Source organism: Eulemur rufifrons, chromosome 15 (assembly GCF_041146395.1).
Source record: "Eulemur rufifrons isolate Redbay chromosome 15, OSU_ERuf_1, whole genome shotgun sequence".
Classification (NCBI taxonomy): domain Eukaryota; kingdom Metazoa; phylum Chordata; class Mammalia; order Primates; family Lemuridae; genus Eulemur; species Eulemur rufifrons.
Window position 1 is genome coordinate 51482244 of NC_090997.1, and position 22766 is coordinate 51505009.

Sequence of the window (22766 nt, forward strand, 5' to 3'; positions counted from 1 at the left end):
CAATTATTCCTTATATCCTGTGGTCCTTAGCAAAGGAGAGAACATAGTAACTATTTCAAACAGTTAAATATCCGATTGCAATTATTCCTTATATCCTGTGGTCCTTAGCAAAAGAGAGGATATAGTAACTATTTCAAAACAGTTAAATATCCGCGCCTTCGGAAACAGGCGGCGCCTCAAAAAAGAAGGAGACGTCAGCTGAGAAAAGCAAGGACAGTGGCTTGACCCTCGACCTTTCTGGCTCCAGAGAGACGCCCTGCTCCATGCTCTTAGGCTCCAACCAAGGCTCTGTTAGCAAAAGGTGTGACAAGCAACCTGCCTATGCCCCGACCACCACAGACCACCAGCCGCACCCCAACTACTCCGCCCAGAAGTCATTCTTAGCTGTGCCTCTGGTGTCCATCGCAAACCGCACTAGGAAATGAGAGAAAGCACATGGCCATTCCCGGAGTAGCAAATCCAGCTGGAGCAGCAGCGATGAGAAGCGAGGATCGGCGCGTTCTGAGCACAACACTGGTAGTACCAAGAGTCTCATGCTGAAAGAGTCAAGCGATACTCTTGCCTCAGCCTTCTGAGTAGCTGGAACTACACGTGCCACCACACGCAACTAATTTTTTTTAATTATTATTATGGTTTGTAGAGACAGGGTCTCACTATATTGCCCAGGCCTCAAACTACTGACCTCAAATGATCCCCCTGCCTTGGCCATCCAAAGAGTCACCACGCTCAGTCTCATATTAAGAATTTAAATTATTCTATTTAGATCTGAAATCACTGTGATTTGGAGATAGAGTAATGGAATAAAATTAATACCAAGAGTCAGAATGTGTTCGATTTTGAGATCTGCTATTTCAATGGCATTAAATGACCCAAAGCATTTCATATACGTTTAAAAACAGCATTTATTATTATAGGCAATTGATTAGTAATAGCAGGAAACATAATTTTCTGTTGTTACAATTTGCACTGACCACCAGGTCTCTACAGCTGGAAGCTTATAAGAGAACTGACAACTGTCAAGAGATTTATGCACTCAAATTCTCAAAAATAAATGGTTAAGATTTTCCTAATTATCTGGATTATGTAAGAAAAAATTAATGTCCTGTTTTGTTTTCCCTTGAATTACTTGAATAATTATGGTTATTTATACTTATCTTTGAGGACTTATTTATTCTGATTTTTACAATTACATACATTTAATGTTGTTTGGTGGGATCTAAGAGCTTATCATTTGCTCTTTACCTAACAAATAGGGTTGAAATTGAGTGGTCATGTTCAATATGTTTAGGAGTCAAAATCAGATGCCCCTAATAATAGCCAGTAATGTTCATAAGTAATTGTTTCCTGTTTCACATCCTCTCTGAAGATCATTAGACTAGTGCAGCAAGGCAGTAAGTTTTATTCCAAACACTACCACCCATTGGCAATGTATACCTACCTACATATGGTTATACCCACAAAATGTTTATTATAACTCAAATATAGACCAAGAAATTGTATGAAACTGGGACTTCAAAGTAAAAACGTTTCCACCAAGTACTTACACAGAAAGAAAATGCTCACTAAATAGCTATTACTAATGTGTTACTGAGGGGGACTGAATTTATTGAAAGATGAAAGTTTAATTCCCAGTCTACCACAAATTTAAACATAATCCATTCTGGATATATCATTTATATCATTTTATAGACAGTTCCTTTGTCATCACAGTTGAAAATTTATATCAAAGTTTATATTTATTATCCCAACAGCAGCAATCTTATTTTTAAAATTCTGTTTATTTGGCCGGGCGCGGTGGCTCACGCCTGTAATCCTAGCACTCTGGGAGGCCGAGGCGGGTGGATCGCTCGAGGTCAGGAGTTCGAGACCAGCCTGAGCAAGAGTGAGACCCCGTCTCTACTAAAAATAGAAAGAAATTATATGGACAACTAAAATATATATATACAAAAAATTAGCTGGGCATGGTGGCGCATGCCTGTAGTCCCAGCTACTCGGGAGGCTGAGGCAGTAGGATCACTTAAGCCCAGGAGTTTGAGGTTGCTGTGAGCTAGGCTGACGCCACGGCACTCACTCTAGCCCGGGCAACAGAGTGAGACTCTGTCTCAAAAAAAAAAAAAAAAAAAAAATTCTGTTTATTTAAACATTGTAAGTTTTATAACACTTCACTAATATTTATAAAATTGAGCATCCTAAGTAAAAGTTCACATGAGATATTAGAGGAACATTCAACATATTTATATAAATAAATAATTTTGACTAATTATGAGAAAATACGTTGATAATGTAATGAGAAAAATAATTGTACAACTCTAGCAAAGGTGCCTAAAAATACCTAAGAAGCACACTCACTATGGGAAATTTTGAAAAGTTGGTTGAGACCCTAGAGAATTATATTTCTATAAAAATCTGATGAGCCTCCTAAGAAAAACAGTGAATTCTGAAGTTATCATGGGGAGTGTAGTTCTTGGCATGAGACTTGAAGAAGAAAGGGAATCCAACATAACAAGGGGTCCCAAAAAGCTCATGAGAGATCCTCCTTCCTCATATCCAGGTTAGACAGAATCAATATATTTTGGTGTGACATCACAGGACTAGTTAATTATTAGTAGACGAATATAGCCACAGTCCCTGTAGTACTAGCCTCTGTTTATGGTATACTTAATGACAATCTCTGATTATATATTTCCAAAGATTACAATGTGTTTCCATTGGCATAACTGCTCTACCCAGTAGCCCTCAATAATGTTTCTCAATTTTGGGCAACAGATTACTTTGCTTGCTCTAAAGTCCTTCATTCTGAGCTTCTCAGCTAATGGTACCATCTTGTCCCTTAGCACCAAATTCAGTAGAGCCAAAACTCCTACTTTAGTCTATAAACTTATAGCTAAGAGATTGACCTCCCCACTCTCTGAGAGTTGAAGCGCTTGAGAGAATTTTTCTCACTCACACAGAGTAAGTGGGTATGATGGTTAATTTTATGTGTCAACTTTACTAGGCTACCAGGTGCCCAGATAGTTGGTCAAATATTATTCTGGGTATGTGTGTGTGAGTCTTTCTGGATTACATTAGCATTTGAATTGGTAGACTGAGTAAAGCAGATTGTCCTACCAATGTGGATGCACCTTATCAATACACTTGATGCCTGAATAGAACAAAAAGCTGGAGTAAGGGAGTAAGGGAGAATTTGCTCTCTCTCTCTCTCTCTCTGGCTGTCTTTAAACCAGTACATCAATCTTTGATGTAATTGGAAAAACTATTTTGACTGGAACTGGAGCTTGGACTGGAACTGGAGCTTATACCATCAGCTCCCCTAGTTCTCAGGTCTTTGGACTCTAACCAGAACTATACCCTCAGCTCTCCTGAGTCCCTGGCTTGCTAACTTCAGATTGTGGGACTTCTCAGCCTCCACAATTATGTGAGAATTTCTTATAATCAATCAATTTACATATATGTATGTATACACACACACACACACATTCTATTGGTTCTATTTCACTGCGGAAACCAGACTAATATAGTAGAGGAGGGGCAGGGAAGGGAGATACTCTGGCCAGTAATGTTTTAATACAAATAGCTAATCCTTAGAAAAATGGAAATTTAAGTATCTCTAAGAAAATCCTGCAAATTGGTTACCTATGAAGGTATTGCTAACCTCTTTCGTTCTTGCCTCCTTCTTCAACAGAGTATGGAATATTAAAATGCTCATCTTCTTATTATATAACTAGGGTTGGCCTGGGATCCAGTTCCACATGATAAGATATAACAAGAATTTTCAATTGACATTCTTGGCTATCAACTGATAGCCTATGCTTCTTTGGCTCCTTGCTCTACTCAAGTTTCTTTATACTTGGAGATACAGCACCATGGTCTGTCTTACCCTGAGCTGAGAACCTTCCACTTAGGACAGGGAAGTAGAAAGGTAGAAATTATGTAGGGGATTTAATGACATTATGGAGCCATAACACAAGTACTCGACTTACAGATCTTGCTGCAAGAAATGCATAAATTCCTGAGTTTTTCCAATTACTACTAATTGTTATTTTTTGTTATTCAGAACCAAAAACATTCCTAACTCATACAACTCCTTGGAAATGCAATTCTTCCTGCAATGCAGCACCTAATACATCTAATATTTCTTTGATGATAATTGTTGAGAAATTATCAATGTTACCAAAAATAAAATAAAACATGATTTAGTATACTTAACCATTATCAAGAACCTCTAAGCCATATAATAATTTGTAAAGAAAAATCAGTTTCAGCAACAATTAAATATATTCATAAGGTCCAATATATTAATAGTTAAGAGACTCAAAGATAGATGCCAATGGGCCAATTGATGTTTACTGGTGTGAAAATACAAAATAGCTACACATCAAAATAAAATCATATATTTTAATGGTATTAAGAACTGTTTATTGATCTTTTCCAGAGAACAGATGAAGAGACAGGTACTAATGCAAAAAGACTACCAAATTAATAAAATTGTGATCATAAACCCACTTTACAAAAAATAAGAAGTACATATAAATAAGAAGTTACTATTAATACAATCAGAAATGTAGTAGCTAGACTAAATATTAATGAAGGTCAAAATCCAAACTTTATCAAAATAGCTTAAAGAAAACTTGGAGATGAAACACATTTTTAAGGAAATATCTAGGGATATGGATAGCATTAATTTGTGACTACTTAAGTAGCAATTTGGGAAAAATTATTTATAAGGTTAGTATCATTTGTATTTGGTATCATTTATTAATATGTAAAGCAGCAGGTTCTAAAATGTCGAAAAACATTTCCTCCACACTTTGGTATAAGAAATGCATACTACATTTTTCCAAACTTTTTTTGTTCAAGTAGTCTTTTTTAAAAACAAAATAAAAAGGATAAAATCATCCTCTATTCAAAGTTCTCCCATTTCTGATTGATGAGAACCAATTAGTTGAGATTTTCTTCTATATATACAAGAATGTTAGATTTTTTACTTAACCATATGTAAGGTTATTCCTTATTTGCTTCTATTGCCAATTGAAACAGATTTGTTTATTCTCAGTTCACTCAAATAAGCCACATTCACAGAAAAGTCATTTAAAACAAAATATTCCTTTCCACATAAGTTTCACTATTCTGTGACTTATTAGTGCAATTTTGACGTTACGTGTATGGAAGGGGTGCAGGAGGTAGGGCATAAGCCTAACAGTTAGGAAAACAAATAGCAAATTCCTGAACTAGTATCCTTATGAATTTATTTTTAAGAAAGTTACAGTTTCTGTAAGCAGAGTGGCCAATTTTCTATCTAGAAGATACATTAGAAATGACCTATCTTTAAACCATTATTTTACATATGAGGAAACTGAAGCTGAGAAAAGCAATGTGATTTGCCCAAGCTCTCCTCCCTGGAGAAGTTGGAGCTTGAACATGAGTCTCCGGGTGTTTGGACTGGTGCTTCTGCAATAACATGGCTAATTGGAGCTTGGCTTCATGGTGGCCCAGAAACAAATTGTACTTTCATCCTTTTAACTTTAAAGTTAGCTATAGCTGGAAAACTTGCTCACTCCTTTTACTTGATCTTAATTTCCCTTTGTGTTTCCATTTAGTTAAATTTATCAAGTAAGTCTTTTTATTTAAGTTTCTTCAAATATCTTATAAAAAGGAGCATTATATACACATTTTAAAAATAAAATACTTGTAAACTCCCACATATATCTTTGCAATTTAAGATCTTATAGCAAGGATGCAATATTTTTCTTTTTTTAATTTTTTGATGTTTATTATACATCTAGCTATAGATGCCAAACATATAGCATAATATTCAAGTCTGGAATGTAAGGAACAGGTTTCAAAACCTCCTTCTTAAGTCAAACATCCATCCTTACCTAGACAGCTTATTAGAATTCCTTGTGTTGCTTTTCAAAATCACAGTCCCCAAATTTCTGATAATTTTTTAAAGAAATTATTCGTCTTTAATTTAGTAGTTCTTCATGTAAAGAGAGACATTTTAATGATGATCTGTATTTATCATGTGAACTCTATGGAATCAGAAATTTCTAAAACTCAGAGGGCAATGAAGGCTTGATTCGGAGTTTTAGTTCTTTCTTCTTTGCCCTATATACTGAGTAATTAATCCTGACTCTCAGTATGAATTCTGAATTACATGGTTAGAAAACAGTCGAGGTACTTTAAATGCATTTTATCCTTGACATCTGTAACTTTTCCTCATTTCTCATGATAAAAAACATTCTTCCTTTGCTTTCTCTCTTATCTGTATCATCACTTTAAAAAAAATTCATGTAGAACATTCTTGTCTTTACAACTCCATGGTCTGTTCTGTTTCAACTTAAGTAAATGGGAGAAAAACACAGCTCAGTTAACATCTCCCTCTAGCTTCTTACACCCAAATGGCTCAGTCATATGATCTTTGTACCCAACACCGTATCATTGAACTTGAGTATCTGCGAGTCAGCTTGAACACATGAATCGCATGCCTCCTGTTTCAACTTGCCACTCTCCTTGAAACTCCATTATTCACCCTGCCCTGCCCTAATCTGTGCTCGAGGAGCTTTGCGCCCACACATGGTATCACCCAGGCTCCCTTGAATTCTGGCCTGTGATTGGGTTTGGCCAATGATATCACAAGAAATCAGAGGGCTGGAAAAAGGAAAGACCAAGGTATTTATCACTCTTAACAACATTTATCCATGGCAATGGCTATATTCTGTGGTTGGAATTTGTGTTGGGCAGCACTACTTCAATGGCTTTAAACTCTTTGAGAGGTTTCAATAACATCATGCTCACCCCTTGCCAAGGAGGCCTATTACTAGTGCTTCAGTATACAACCAACCACACCTTGCTGTGTCCCTTAATCCTGGCCACACTGGTGTAATGATTCCTTTCATTAAAATCTTTTATTTATTTATTTTTTCATTTTACTGCTTAATATTTATTGAATCCATCTGATTACAATATTGTGTTTCATCTCCTACAAGATTGCTTTTGCCTATGGAGTGAGACGACCTGTAACATATGCTACCATTATGATCAGGGCCTCTTTGTAGTTATCATTGTTGACTTAAAATCTTTACAAATTGCAGCATGTAGAAATCTGAAGCAACATGAGCATCCAGTGAAAATGTACATTTCTACTCGATTAAAAAAGGAAAGTTCCTTATGAAATCCAGTGTAATTATTTTTTGGACATATGTGCACACACACACACACACACACATGTACAAAAAGTACATGCTGTAGGAGTTCACACTCCTACCATTCAAAATGTTATAATAATGTATTGTATTTTTGTGTATGTCACCTCATTTAGCAGCAAATGAAGGTATGTGCAAAAAAGGATACAATATCTTTCAATAGTTTTACATAAGATTACCTAGAATTAATTTAGAGTGATGAATTCTAGATTGTTTTCCTTAATCAATAAATAGTCTCTATTTACAAGATATCTATAAACTGAGTGATGGTGTTTTCTTTTTTTAAATTTGTACTTAACACATACATAGTAATTTGGAATACATTTAATATTTAGGATCTAATGCAAAAATATATTCAGTCTTAAACACATTTATCACATTTCTAAATTAAAGATGACAATATTATAGATTTGTAAATTTATAAGTCTACATTTCATGTGCCACATTGGCTAAAAACCTATGACTTTTCAGATACAAAAAAGTAGCTATCACTGGTAAGTGCTATACAGAGACAGAGACAGAGAGAGAGAGAGTGAGAGAGGGAAAAATAAAACAGAACTCCACATTTTAAAATCAGCTCTATTTGCCAATATAAATTGGGCATCCCTAATCCAAAAATTCAAAATCTGAAATGTCTCAGGATCTGAAACTTTCTGAGCACCAACATGATGTCATAAGTGGAAAATTTCACACCTGATTGGTCACAGTCAAAATGCAGCCAAAACTTTTTTCATGCATAAAATTATTTAAAATATTGTATAAAATTACCTTCAAGCTATGTGTATAAGGTGTATATGAAACATAAATAAATTTTGTGGTTAGACTTGGGTCCCATCCATATATCTCATTAATATATCCAAATATCCCAAAATTCAAAAAAATTTCCAAAATTTGAAATAATTCCTGTCCTAAGAATTTCAGATTAGGAGTACTCAACCTGTAATATAAATAATGCCCTGAGTATTTAGGACATAAGGATGCAATGAAAAGGCATCAACTGCCTAAAATGATAAGCTTGTGGTATAATACATCAACCAAGGAATAACAAAGCAGAGGAATCTTTTAATCTGGCTGCTGAAACAGTACTGGGGAATAGTCTACACCTTGAGTGCTTGGGTGGCACAGGGAAGCACAGCAATCCCAGCCAGAGGGAGTTCTCTCCCCATCCATCCTACCAGGTGCTATAGGCAGAGGACAACTTGACAAATTTAGAAAGAAGCAATAAAATCCACTGAAGCAGCTAAATTGTCTCTAAAAGACACTGGACACTACCTAAAATGGGGCTATAAAAAGGAAATGCTTTCCAAATCACCTTGCAGCAGTTTGAAGTAAACATTTTTTGTAAAGTTCCCCTCCATTGTCTTTACAATTTTTAGCAGGACATTCTTCAGATCCTAAGGCTGGTATTTGGCTTTCTTAGTCTACCCGCTCATTTTTGCTTCTACACATAAATTTATTTCTTAAAAAGGTTGTTTTGTGCTTTAGAACATTGACTTTCTGAGAATGGAATCTTTTTGAAAATTTTGTACTGTGGACCACATCGTCAAATTGTGGTTGCTCTCTTTCTAAGGAAGAATTAAAAATCTGGTGCTTTGATACTATGATGATTAATATGTAGTTGTCTGGTAAATTGAGACAAATATACTGATGTATTAGCTACCTGCTGTAGAGATAAACTCTGAAACGTCAGTGGCTAAGGACTACAGTATTTATTTCTTGCTCCCATAGATCCTTCACATGATCATTCAGAAACTCAGGTGTAGCACCTTGTCTCTCTGCATTTTTGTAGGACCTTGAAATCTTCTGTTGATGTAACAGATGGAGAAATAGACTACTTGAAGCACATACAAGCACACTTGCTTCTTAGCTATTTCTGAACTTCTGAAATTGACACACATCACACACTTCACTTTCCAATGGCAGGAAACAATCACATGACCCCACTTAGATGTAAGAGGGTTGGGTGGGAGCCAAAAAAAAGCCTGGGCAGCCACTTCCTAGGGTGAAACTGCTTAATGGAAAGAGGGCAGAAGTATTAAATAGCTAACAGTTACTTTATACCTGACAATCAACTTTACAAGCAAGTATTTATTTAAAATCTATTAAATATCAGTTTCATAACCTTCCCTAAATTCATATCTGGGTCAACTGTGGTTTTGTCAATAATCCAAAGGATGTAAAATCTAGGCCAGTATAATGGCAACAGTTTTCCTAAAGGCTAAGATGTCTTTCTCACAAATCACAATAATTTTTTTTTTTATTTTCACATGCCTTGTGGGCTATATTATGCGTATCTCTACCTGGAATGTTTAAACGTCTGTCTTTTGCAAATTGACCTTCTGTTTGCAGCATTTTCTAAAATCTAGCTCACAATAATCCATCATTTCTCTCTTTAATATTATTTTGCACTTAACCTTTCCCTGATTTCACAATGGATTAGTTTCCACAATTATATTGTTAATTTATGATCAGTGAAAATTATTACTTATATTTCTTTATTATCCTCTCAAGTTTCCGGTAGAGTGAATGATATATTGGTATACTGCATGAATGAATGAATTGAATAAATAAATATGAAGAAATCAGAACAGCTTTAGCAGTTTAACAGTTAAAGAATCTGCAGAATTATTTCTAAACAACATATTGATTTCAATAAAGATAAAGACACACACACATACATATACACGTAGGGCAGTCCCCAGCCAAACCAAGTGAATTTAGAAAATAAGGACTGATTTTTATTTTTTAATAATCATGAGTGATGCCTAGTTTTACTAATAAGTGTGCATATAGGCATGTACATATTAACTAAAACATATATACAAGTGGGGAAATATATAGTTATTTAAGAGAAGATTTCTGAAGTTTAAGACTTAATAGAAAGACATTTTCACAATAGCACTAAGTCATGAATGATATAATAAATTTGCATTGCTAGGAATGGAATCAGTTGTTTTCATAGCAATATTGGATTCTAACTAAATATTATATAATATTTAATACATGTTGATATTTTGTTATTATATGTATTCACACAACTTTCTCTTTCCTGAATAATTTTTCTGCTCAACTTATTAAGCACCTACTATATGACAGGCGTTTTATACACCTCTGCTCCAAACTTTACAATATCTCCATTTTCTGTAGAAGGAAGTCAAAAGCCAGAAATACTTGGAAACATTCTTAAATTTTTGCAACTGCTAAATGTAAAGAAGTAATCCTTTCTTGCATTTCTACAATCAGTGAAAAACTTCTGTCTGTTTGGCACCCAACTAAGAAAAAGGAGGTCCATCACCTTGTTGAACTCTGGGGTACTGGAAACAAGACATGCCTCACTTGAGAACTCTAGCTGGGCCTATAAATCAGCCAAGTTGAAAACCAGCATCTTTGAGTAGGTCTGAGTTGAAAGCTGTCTAGCAAGCTGTGGTATTCTTTCTACCTTCAGACTTGGATATAACAAAGCACAGGTGATGACCCAGAAACTAGAAGTAATAGCTGGTTACACATCTGTAACATGATTTATGAAATACCACCTGTGTTTTGTTATATCCAAGCTTGAACAAGAAGGAGCAAGTCAGAGCCTCCTCTGGGAGCCGTGGCTTATTTTGGGAATACCTCTCACTAAAAATAGATGACCCACTTAGCACCACGTCCCATTCCTCTACTCATCAGGATCCCACTTCTGAAGGCTGAGTGGTCCCCACGGCAGCTCCAGCTTCTCAAATGCAAACAGATTCCTCTACATCTTGTCTATTTTTCCGCTCTCTTTCCCACTTAGTTCCACTGACAGCAAAAATTCAAGGGACTCCGGTCCTTCCTGAAGTCAAAGGCTTTCTCATTATCCTCTGCAGCAAATCACTGTTTACCTACTAAATCCTGTAGACTTGATGCACAAATCACAATTTTATTTGACATGGCTTCTTGAAAATAATTTTGAATTTTTAACACATACATAGAAATATATTGCCCTTCTTCTTAATATATGGTCTAAATTTTGATATACATATATTCAAATATTAATATCTGAAATCTCTGTGAATTCCTAAATATATTTGTTCATGGTTTTCTTTATGCCCATACCTAACTCAAGTGAGTTCTACCTTTTCGTCCCACACTGGTCATTATAGTAACTGTGACCAACTTGCTATTTTCCAAAAGATGCTACTAATTACTGTTTTAAAGATGTGTTTGATACCTGAAGTGAAGCACTGCAGGAAAGACACATCTTGCACTATGCAGGGCCTTTCATCATTTTCCTTTAACTGCCATCCATGCTCTGCACCCCTAGCGTTGTAGAAGGGGAAGGCACGCCTCAAAGCATAGTTTGGGTGTAGCAAAGTCATAACATGTAACCAAAATGTTTATACCCCCATAATATCCTGAAATAAATAAATAAATGAAATAATAAAATTGGCTCCAAAACAACAACAACAGCAACAACAAAAACCCTCAAAGTCCTGCCATATTAACATCTCTGCCACAGCCACTACCTAAGGAGATACAGCTCAGTGTCCTGGGGTAGCATCTTCACTTACACTAAGCAGCCCTGCTAGGTTACCTGCCTTTATCCTCTCTCCAAGTACTCTAGTGCTTAGCATCTTCGGACTCTTCTTATATTTATTTTAACTCTTCTTTAAGAACAGAGACATGGGAACTAGATTGTCTAGGTTTAAATCTCACTTACAAAATGTGTGACCTGAACAAATTACTTAAATTCTCTGTTTCTCAGTATCCCCATCTGTAAAATAGAGTTAATAATAATAACTACTTCAGAGGGTGATTGCAGTAATTAAGATAATTAACATACACAAAGCATTCAGAACAATGCCTAGCTAATAGGAAAGGTTTTCATAAGGACTAGCTATTATTACTATTGGCATTATTATTATTTCATACCTTGAGGCTAGCAGTGTATTCTGCTAAAGTTCAATTACACACTCCTCCACTATCTTCATAACAGCTCTCATGAAGACTTACAGTATATATTTAATAAAAATATACGTAACTAATATGTCAAATGGATTGGAAACCTAAGTTTGGAACCCAGATTACTGAAGCAGCACATTAGAAACTATTGAAATGGATGGCTCCAATAATGTAAAAGGATTGAGAACACTTTAGTCATCAGAATTCCTTTTTGGAAAGAGAAATTGACTTTATTAGGTAAATAAATTACTAAGTGCTTGTGGTAGAAAATGAGACCCCACGGGTGGGAGGGACTGGGGTTGTTGAACATAGAATGATCTGCATGTGAACAGAGGAGGCTTCCTCCTAGCTGACCCAGGGGAGGGCAAGGAGAGGGTTACAGGCATTGACTTAAGGGTGCTGTGCTTGCCTGAGCACTGTGTCTTCCCCCCCACCTTCACTACAAACTTCAGTAAAAGTTCAACCCCCGATCCCCCAGACCCCCTTCCACACAGCTTTGTGCCAGTGGATCCCCCTCCACCACCAAAAAAGTGAAAATCCTGGGCTTCCCGTGCAGACTGACAAGAGTGGATGGATAAGAAAGCACCAAGGCAGAGGCAGAGAGAAGCAGAAGTGAGTGCTTAAGCCGCCAGAAGTCAGAGAAATGAAGAGGCTTGGAGTTTCACTAATCAACAAAATTAGCAGGTTCAAATGAATTGACTTAAATTCCCAAGGGAAGGATACCTAGCTGATGTTGACCTTTAAGAATGTTTACTGAGAAATAGTTCATGCTTTTTACTTCAGTGAATAATATCTAATCCTGTTACAGTGGACATCTATGAATTCCCTCCCCATCAACTCTTCTGGGCACTGCTCATGGTGAGCTTTGTGGGCATAATAATCACATTAGTACACCGTAGACCTATTCTCTGAGTTCTGGGACACCTGACCCAATGTGAACTTTAAGGACCTTTCTCTAACGTTTCTAGAACTGAATTTGCGAGAGTCTTTCTTCTTGGCTAAAATTATAAACTGCTGAATTCAAGAGCTCTCAGTGAGGTGTATTCTGGCCTACAGAGGAAGATGCGTCACAGTGAAATAGTGGAAAATCAATGTCTTGAAAGAAACAGGGACAAGGGACAGGAAAGTCATTGAAGTTCTTAACTCCAGGTACTCCTGGGTTCAGCATTCTCCCTGACTTTCTTAAACCTTAATGCTCAAATCTTTCTTGCTTCCCAAGTTAAACAAGTATTTCAACAGTGGGTCAAAGTAGGCCAAATTGAATTTCTACTTGCTCCTTGCAAAATAGTCCAAACTCTTATATCCCAGTAATCTCAGCCAAGTAATATACATTATATAGACACATTTAAAGTATTTCACTGTAAAATTTTAAATGCTACTTATTTTCATTATCTCTATCACAAACAGTAAGTCTCTTGATAATAAATGAATATTTAACAATAAACATTTCATAAACTTACAAAAGAAATACAACTTTCTGTTACAAAAGATTTTAATCTCTACTATAACAAAAATGTAAATGTTTATTCATTTAATGGTCTTAAGAAGAGTTAGGTGATTTTTTAATAATGGTCTTTATATAATTTATATACTGGCCTCTCCCGATGCATATTAATGTAATACACTATTAAGAAATGTTGTATAATAGCATTTGTGTAAATAATTTCTTACTGGAGGTTTTCTCAATGTCTTAAATTCACTAATGGAAACCCAAACTTTCAAGATGATCCTATGGAATACAATGTTTTCCCAAAACTTAATCTAACATTTTTTTTCTTACATCAGGTTAGTCTTTTATGAGATTAGTGTTGAAACATGCTAATATACAGAGTTGAAATATATATTTGTGTGGGAAAAGAGCAGTGTAACAAAGTACAAGAATATGTGTCAAAGGTGCCCACACTGAGAGGCATTTAAAAGTCCCTAAAACACAGACTTTCATACTTCTTATATGGTCTAACCTGAAATAATAGTTATAATTATAAGCATAACCAATCCCACATTTATTGAGTTGTTGCTAAGTGTCAAGCACTAAAAATTTTTACAAGTTACTTCATTTGATAATTTAGTCACCGCAACAAAACTTTTAGGTTGGCATGATTGTCCCTGTTATCCTGGAGAGGGGCCCTCTCCTTACAGTGGAAGAGTTGGGATTCTAGCCCAGTTTAACTAAATGAAAAATCCAATATGCAAATAACTGTTAAATATCAAGACATTAGGTCTTAATTAGGATTCATTTAGAATTGTATTAGTGCCACAACCAACAGCAAAGTTAGTTGAGAGCAAAGCACAGAGAAAATGGAAAACTATAGCTAGAATACTAGAGAGAAGATAAAGAAAGAAACATATTGTAACACAGAGCATTGCCTGAAATAAACTGGTCCTGGGAGGCCCAGGTTCAGAATGAAGGCATATTATCTATTTGGGGATCTGGTGAGAAGGAGGAAGACATGCCAAATACCATTTTTTCTGACTTTATAATTTCTTGGGGTTCACTTCATTAATAATGATGATGAAAATTCATGGGAGAGAAGTGAGGACTTTGAAGGCATAAATCAGTCATTACAAATCTTTTCTCATTCCTCCTCCTTACAGAGCAGGTCTCTGGCTGCACAATGCTCATAACAGGACTGTGTCTATGGAAAGTTGTGATAAATCCTCTTTGATTTGAGCACAGCTGACTTAAATGGAAGTGAATTGAATTGATTTGATTCAAATTAAACAGAACCCAAACTGCAAGAAAACCGATTTCTATTTTAGATAATTTTAAAAGTAGTCTGGAAAATTACCTAGTCCAATATCCTCTGCTGAGAGAAGAAGAATCCAATGCACATCTAAATGTAACTCAAGAGCATGCACGCCTAATTAGTGGCACACACAGGACCAAGTTCTAGTTGGCTTACTTCCTGTCCAGCCTTACTTCCACTATGCAACACTATATATGAACTTTGTGACCTACAAATTTAGAGACTAAGAACAAGAGTACAAGGATGAGGAGGAAAAGAATTTTTATATCAATAAATAAGGGTTGCAAAGATACATTGGATGAGGAATAGATTGTATAACAATACAGAAGCTTGTAGTCCCAGATACGGGGGAGGCTGAGAAGGGAGAATCCATCCCTTGAGCCCAGGAGTTCAAGGCTGCAGTGAGCTATGATTGCACCTTTGAATAGCTACTGCACTACAGCCTGGGCAATAGCAAGACCCTGCATTTAAAAAAAAACAAACAAAATTAATAAACAAAACAAAACAAAAGCCATGATTGTATAACATGGCTCTGACTTTCAAAGAGAAAGTGACTTAAAAGTTTACTGGGACGTGCTTTTATAATCTGAGGGAAATTACTTTGATGTTAGGAATGAAGATATAGAGATATTAAAATTAAAAATGAATTAGAAAATGGCATCATTATCATTTATTGAATTATTATCATTTCTATTATTAGTGTCAAACTGATAAAATCATACCTAATGATGTAATTTTATTCATAATCTTCACTACTTAGGTTCAAGACTGGCTGCCTTAAAATCAATGAGGATAATATAAAAAGCAAAATGAATATGAAGCTATGAGTTTGGGATAACAGTAGACAATATTCTGAATTTGCAGTGGTACAGATTAAATGTGCTAAATTGTTTCAGAAGAGATTATGATTACAAAAGTTACTTTGTCTTTTACTACTTGTTTTGATATATTAGAAACACCTTATGAAGCAAAACTTACAAGATATTATAACTCAGAAAAGGGCTATTTATTAGTTACATTAAAGTAGTTCTCCAAGAAGATGCCTACTTTTACAAAGCATTTTGTAATTCTGGTTGAGTATTTCTTTATACAGTTATTATATGGGAGGAAAATTTGTATGGAAGATTTGATAAAGACCCTTTTTGCAAAAACTACTCACTTGTCACACTTCAGTGATTCCTCATCTGTCCACAGTGAGGCATCACTCTCCAAGAAAATAAAATTATATCCTAAATAAATCTATGTACAGTGCAATTGATTCCACAGACTGTTCTATGTGGTAGCCACCACGCTTTGTGTGGGGCAGGGGATGGGGGGAGTCTTAAACAGCTGGTATAACTGACTTATGCTAAAATGGTAGAGCAACATATTATTCTCATAATTAGACTTTAAAAAGTCACAATAAAATCCAAAATACATTTGTAATTGTAAATATGTTTTGTTTTTCTCTGTTTCCCCAAATGAATGATTTTGAAAAACATGACTCTACAAACATTTTGCACCTGATTTAAAAGTACTTGTCACTTTTGATGAGAAAATTTGGACATTCATTTAAAGAAATTGTAGAAAAGTCTAAGTCAATAATATTACTCAGTATTTGAGAGAAAAAAGTATTTAGAATTCTTTGGTGTTTAATACTTTCATAAACCATATTTAGTTTTTGCTGTAATATGTATTTGTGTAATCTTTCTTTTTTTGGTAGCAAGATTTTGGAAGTAAAAATATCACTCATTATAAATGACATGGATAGATCTTAGCATGTCATTGAATAGAGTGTCTTCAAAAGTTCAAAAGCCTTTTGCTGTACCCTAAGATGTAAGTCAAAGAGCCCAAGTTCAGGAAGCATTTTTTCAGAGAAAATCCATTCCATATAATAATAAATAATAATACTTGCTATTATGTATGATATATAAATATAATTTATATGAAAAAATATATATAGATTTTATATATATATATATGTAGAGATAGAAAAGGAGAGCAAGCTTACTAAGGGTCATTGTTCTCTATATTGGCTATACCGACTGATATTCTCACCAATAGTGTACAAGGTTTTCCTTTCCTCCACATTCTTGCCAGCATTTGTTACCTTAGGTTCTGCAAAAAAATTAAAAATGAAGCTACCATATGATCCAGCAATCCCATTTCTGGTTATGCACCCAAAGGAATTGAAATCAGGATCTCAAAGAGATACCTGCACTCTCATTTTCATTGCAGCATTATTCACAATGCTCAAGACATGGAAGCAACCTAAATGTCCATGGAAAATAAATGGATATGGACAATGTGGTATACATACAAGGGAGTATTTACTTGGTCTTAAAAAAGAAGGAAATCTTGCCATTTGCCGAAAAATAGATGAAACTGCAGTACATTAAATGAAATAATCCAGACACAGAGGGACAAAAACTACATGATCCCATTTATATGAAGAATCTATTAATAAAATAATCAAACTCATAGAAGCAAAGATTGGAATGGTGGTTTCCAGGGGTTGAGGGCAGGGGAAAATGGGAAGTTATTAGTCAAGGGTGAAAAGTTTCAGTTACACAAAATAAGTCCTAGAGATCTATTGTACAGCATAATGCCTATAATAAAAATAGTGCATTATATACCTAAACATTTGCTAAGAGAATTTATCTTATGTTAAGTGTTCATTCTTATTATTATTGCCATCAATGTGTTATCATCGTAATTAACAAAAAGAGCAGAAGAAAATTTTTAGAGGGGATGTTTATAGCACAGATTGTGGTCACGGTTTCACAGGTATATGTGTATCTCCAAATGCATCAAACTGTAAACATTAAATACGGACAGATTTTAGTATGTCCATTATAACCTCAACAAAGTGGTTTTTAAAAAGTACCAAATGCCCATCAATATATGAGTGAATTAGTAAAATGTGGTATATGTATACCATGGAGTATTACTCAGCTATAAGAAATAACAGTGATATAGAATCTCTTGTGTTATCCAGGATGGAGTTGGAACACGTTCTACTAGGTGAAGTATCCCAAGAATGGAAAAATAAGCACCCCATGTACTCACCAGCAAATTGGTTTCCCTGATCATCACCTAAGTGCACATTTGGGAATAACACCAATTGGGTGTCGGGCAGATGTAGGGGTGGGGGAGGGGTGCATACTTACATAATGAGTGTGATGCTCACTGTCTGGGGAATGGACACGCTTGAAACTCTGACTCCGGGGGTGGGGAGGCATGGGCAATATACATAACCTAAACTTTTTACCCCCATAATAAGCTGAAATTAAAAAAAAAGTACCCAGTGCTGTTCAAAATTCTTTATATATGTTATTTATTTTGAGAATTTTCTGAGTGACTAGTTCTCTTCAAATATACTTTTGATGTTACCTATTTTAACAGCAGCTTTCTACCCTTTTCTGGCTTCTCATTGTTTCTATTTCATCTGGCTGGACGTACAACTTCTGTCAATGGTAATCATCTAAGCTGCCAGTTTGGGTCCATCCTAGTCCCAGAACTAATATGCATCAGTACATGTCCTCCTACCACCCATCCCTTCTCCCACAGCTGAGCCATGCCAGGTCCTGTGCATCTCCCCTTCTGGCCAGACCCCATGCAGAGCCCATTACATTTCTCATGCTTTTTAATATGTATGATATTCATTCATGAATAGATAATCTTCAAGTGCATGTTGAACTGTTTTTATGAAGCCGAAACATATCTAAAACCAAAGACAATAAAGAGCATGAATAAAACATGCACTGAGCAATCTCAATACAAAGCATGATGAAAGAGTTATTCAACAAAACATTGGTAACTAGAATTCAGCAATAAATTAAATACACTGAGAAAAAGTAGCATTTTATCCAGAAATGAAAGGCTGTTTAATATTAAGAAATCTATTAACATGAAGAAAACCTGTTGAAAGTCTATAGTAAATCAAAGGCAACACTATGCATATGCTGAAACATTAAATACATTTCCATTTAAGTCAAGAACAAGACAACAGAAACTCTTGCATCATTATTTACCGTTGTTCTTTATGTTCTAGTCAAGAAAAGACTTGGAATGAAACATCATTAATATTAACAGATGATATGACATTTCCCAAAAAAACCCCATAAAAATCAACCAATAAACCATTAAAAATTTAATAAGCAGTTTTTCAGTATTCAACATAAATCAGATTAAAATTAACATAAGAACATTTGCTGATAGCAATAAATATGTCAGTTTTTGATGAATTAACCTAACAAGAAACTTTGGCATTAAACATTACTGATAAATGTAAATTAAAATGTCAACAAGCGAAATAAAAATACTTAATATATTTTTGCAGTAGCCATCACAATTAAAATCACCATAAAATTTTTAAAAAATTATTTCTAGATATTTTATCAAACCATAAGTTGAAAGGAAAGTGAAAAGCATTTTAAAATAGAAATGAAATGAGAGTCTTGTTTTACAGAAATGTTAGAATTTATCACTGATAAGCAACACCATAACTGTGATTCTGATACTAAAACATACAAATAGATTATGAAACAGTTGTGAAAACCTCAAACCTGATTTAATTATATAGACTTGTTTTACTCTATCTTTTTTAAAAATGCATTTGTGTAAAAACAATCTAAAAGAAGAATTAGTGTGATCAGATGTTATCTATAAAGATGCTCATTACAGCATTGTCATGAGAAAATTTAGAAATCCTAAAGATTCAACAGCATATCAACTATATTTTATTATTCACATATAAAATACTAAGCAATTATTAAATGAAAGTATTACAATATATTATTTAAATGAATACATATAAGAATATATTTATTATATTTATGTTATCATCCCAATTTTAAAAATAAAATGTGATATATGCCAAAATTCTGAAGGTATGTACATTAAATACTGACAAAAGCTATCCCTGCATATTTTTCTATATTTTTTCAATTTTTTGCAGACAGCTTATATTACTTATATCATTAAAAAATGGTATTTATACATATTAAAATATTAACTTTTAATTGTTTATGTACATGTGAAAATAATCATTTTAATGATAGATATATTTTCTAGGATTTAATCTGGAGCCATGCCTCCAAGGGCTATGTGCTAGTAGTGTATTGTATTATTGTTACTTTTCATTGTAATCTTATGTATTCTGTTTTATATATTGAAAGAGTACTCTGAAATGGGGTTCATAGGCTTTACCTATGCAGAAGTGTTGGTTAACAGTACAATTTAAAAACGGTTACAAAGCCCTGAATACTGTAAGGGGTAATATCCCATTTTATTTTTATTTGAATTTTATATCTAAGTGTACTTAAACATAAAGAGTAGCATATTTAATTTTGAATATCTAATAATATTGCATCACTTCACTAAAGCATAAACTATAAATTTGTGAAATGAAAATTTTAGCAAATATATGCCGGAACAAATTGGGAGCTTTTCTAAAGGCATTTATTATCTTCCTTCAAGAATAAAATGATTTGGTTAAAAAATTTTGACATGAGAAAAGAATTCAAGTGTTGATAACATTTGGTAAAAATAGTTTTAAATAAATATTAGCTTGCCTTTTGAAATAATTTTGACAGGACAATGATTTCTCAAAATTAGAATGGTATTTGTATCTTTGTGTGGCTAAGAAATTATTTAGATGTTTGAATTCTATTAATTTAAATATTTATGAGGCTTCTACCTTAAAATATAAAATTGAATCACCTGTCAATTTTGAGTTTCTTCTTCAATTCATTCATAAATAATATTTCTTGTTTTCGTCCAACTAGTGTAGATTTCTTTAGGAAAATCCTTCCCTTCGTTGGCCCACTCCCCCAGTATTTAACCAGTGGTTGCTATTATATAAATCACTTTCATATGAATCTTTATCTCAAAGTTTGCTTCTGAGAATGCCAACCCAAGAAAAATGACTTCCTAAAATATTGCAATAAATAACTAGAGACTTTAAACAGTACTAGAAGCTTAACATAAAAACAAAAACAAACAAACAAAGAAAATCTGCTGAGATTAAACCAAATATTTCCCACCAGGAAAACACAAAGTATGTTTTGCAAAATACTGCAAAACAAAATGCAAAATCCTGGTTCTCATGGCATGTTATTCTACGTTTTATAAATATAGGTAAATTTAAGAACTATTCCTCCTATCACCAAGTAGATTATATAATGCTAATGTTCACATCTTTTCTATAATTATTTCACTGAGTGGCAGCAAGCATTGAAACTAAAATTATAATTAAAGACAAAAGCAAAAACAAAAATAAACCCTGAATAATCTATTTTGCATGAACCAAAACTCAATCCCAAGTGCCAGTAAGCAAGTATACCACTTCCCCCGGAGGGTTCTCTCTCATTCTCTATTTTAAACACACACACATACCCACACACAAACAAAAATAACCAACCCCCCCACACTTGCACACACACAAAAAAAACTATTCCAAATTGTATGAGGTAGGTTACACGAGATAACACACAATCCTGAAATGGCCGTAATATCGAAAACCGAATGATTTTTGTTCACTGTAATAGTGTGAAGCAGGTTGCCCAGGGGTTGTGCTCCTCAGAGTCACTTAGGGATCAAGGCTGATGTGATCTCTCTCTTGACACATCTTCCACAGTGTCTGAGGAAGGGCAAAGTAAAAGTGGGAGTCAAGCACAACACTACAGCTTGGAGGTGACACACACCACTCTTGCCCAAAACTCATTGACCAGAGCTAGCCATTTGGTTCCACTGAACCACAAGGGGGCCAGAATTTGGGCCTTTGTTGTGCCCAGAAAAAGATGAGAATCAGATGTTAATGAGCAGCTCTATGACTACCATACAAACATTTTTCTTCCTTTCTCTCCTCCACTGCCATGGCATGCTCTGTCAGCCACAGAACTTTCCTCCTTTTTGTCACAAACAAAAACTATGAAGTGTGGGTTCCCTCAGGTGCCTAACTGAAAGTAACTAAAATGCCATAACAATAGTCATCTTCACCTGCTTTCCTCTGGTCTCAAAGAAAAAGGTGACTCTTCTCCTGAGAGAAGATATGCCTCTACCTTACTGGGGTTTACTTCCACTCCATTACTTTAGAAGCTCTGCTTCATTTGTAATTTCATTTGAGTCTATGTTTTCACTCTCATCCTCACTTCCGTGTCTCCCTTCTAGTCTGTAAACAAACTCAGTTATCCACCCTCATAAAATCTTCCCCACAACTTTGTAACTTTCTCTTTCTCTCTCTCTCTCTCTCTCTCTCTCTCATTGAAAACAAGTTTGTAATGTTTTTCTCATTCCTTTTTTCTTCTTCTAAATTGTAAAAGATTATACATATAAAAGGGTTTATTTTATCCATATCTGTCTTTATCTACCTATGTTCTTATAATAATGGAAGGGATCCCTAGATACATAGAATGTAAGAAATATAATAATACCAATCCCTGTGAAGTCCCCCTGTGTCACTTTCCTACCTAAACCTATAGGCAGCCACTTTCTCAAATTCTGAGATAATCATTTTCTTGGTATTCCTTCATAGTTAACCAAACGTGTATTTCGCCTAAAAATATTTTCTTTATTTGTCTACTAGACCCATTTATAAATGGAATTATACTATATGTATGTTCCTCTATTATTTGCATACTTTCTCACTATAAAATATTGAGATGGAGTTACGTGAATACATTTATTTGTAATTCATTCAATTATACTGCTCCAGAGTATTCCATTGTTTGATATCTTATGGTTGTGTTTTTGGTCATTCTACTGTTGGTAGGTACACTTTTAGGTTGTTTCAAGTTTTTTTTAATTAATACTAACAATATCATTACGGATATTATTGTAGATGTCTTAGATATTCATATACAAACTATTCTCTAGGATTTGCACACAAAAATTAAATTTCTGCATCATC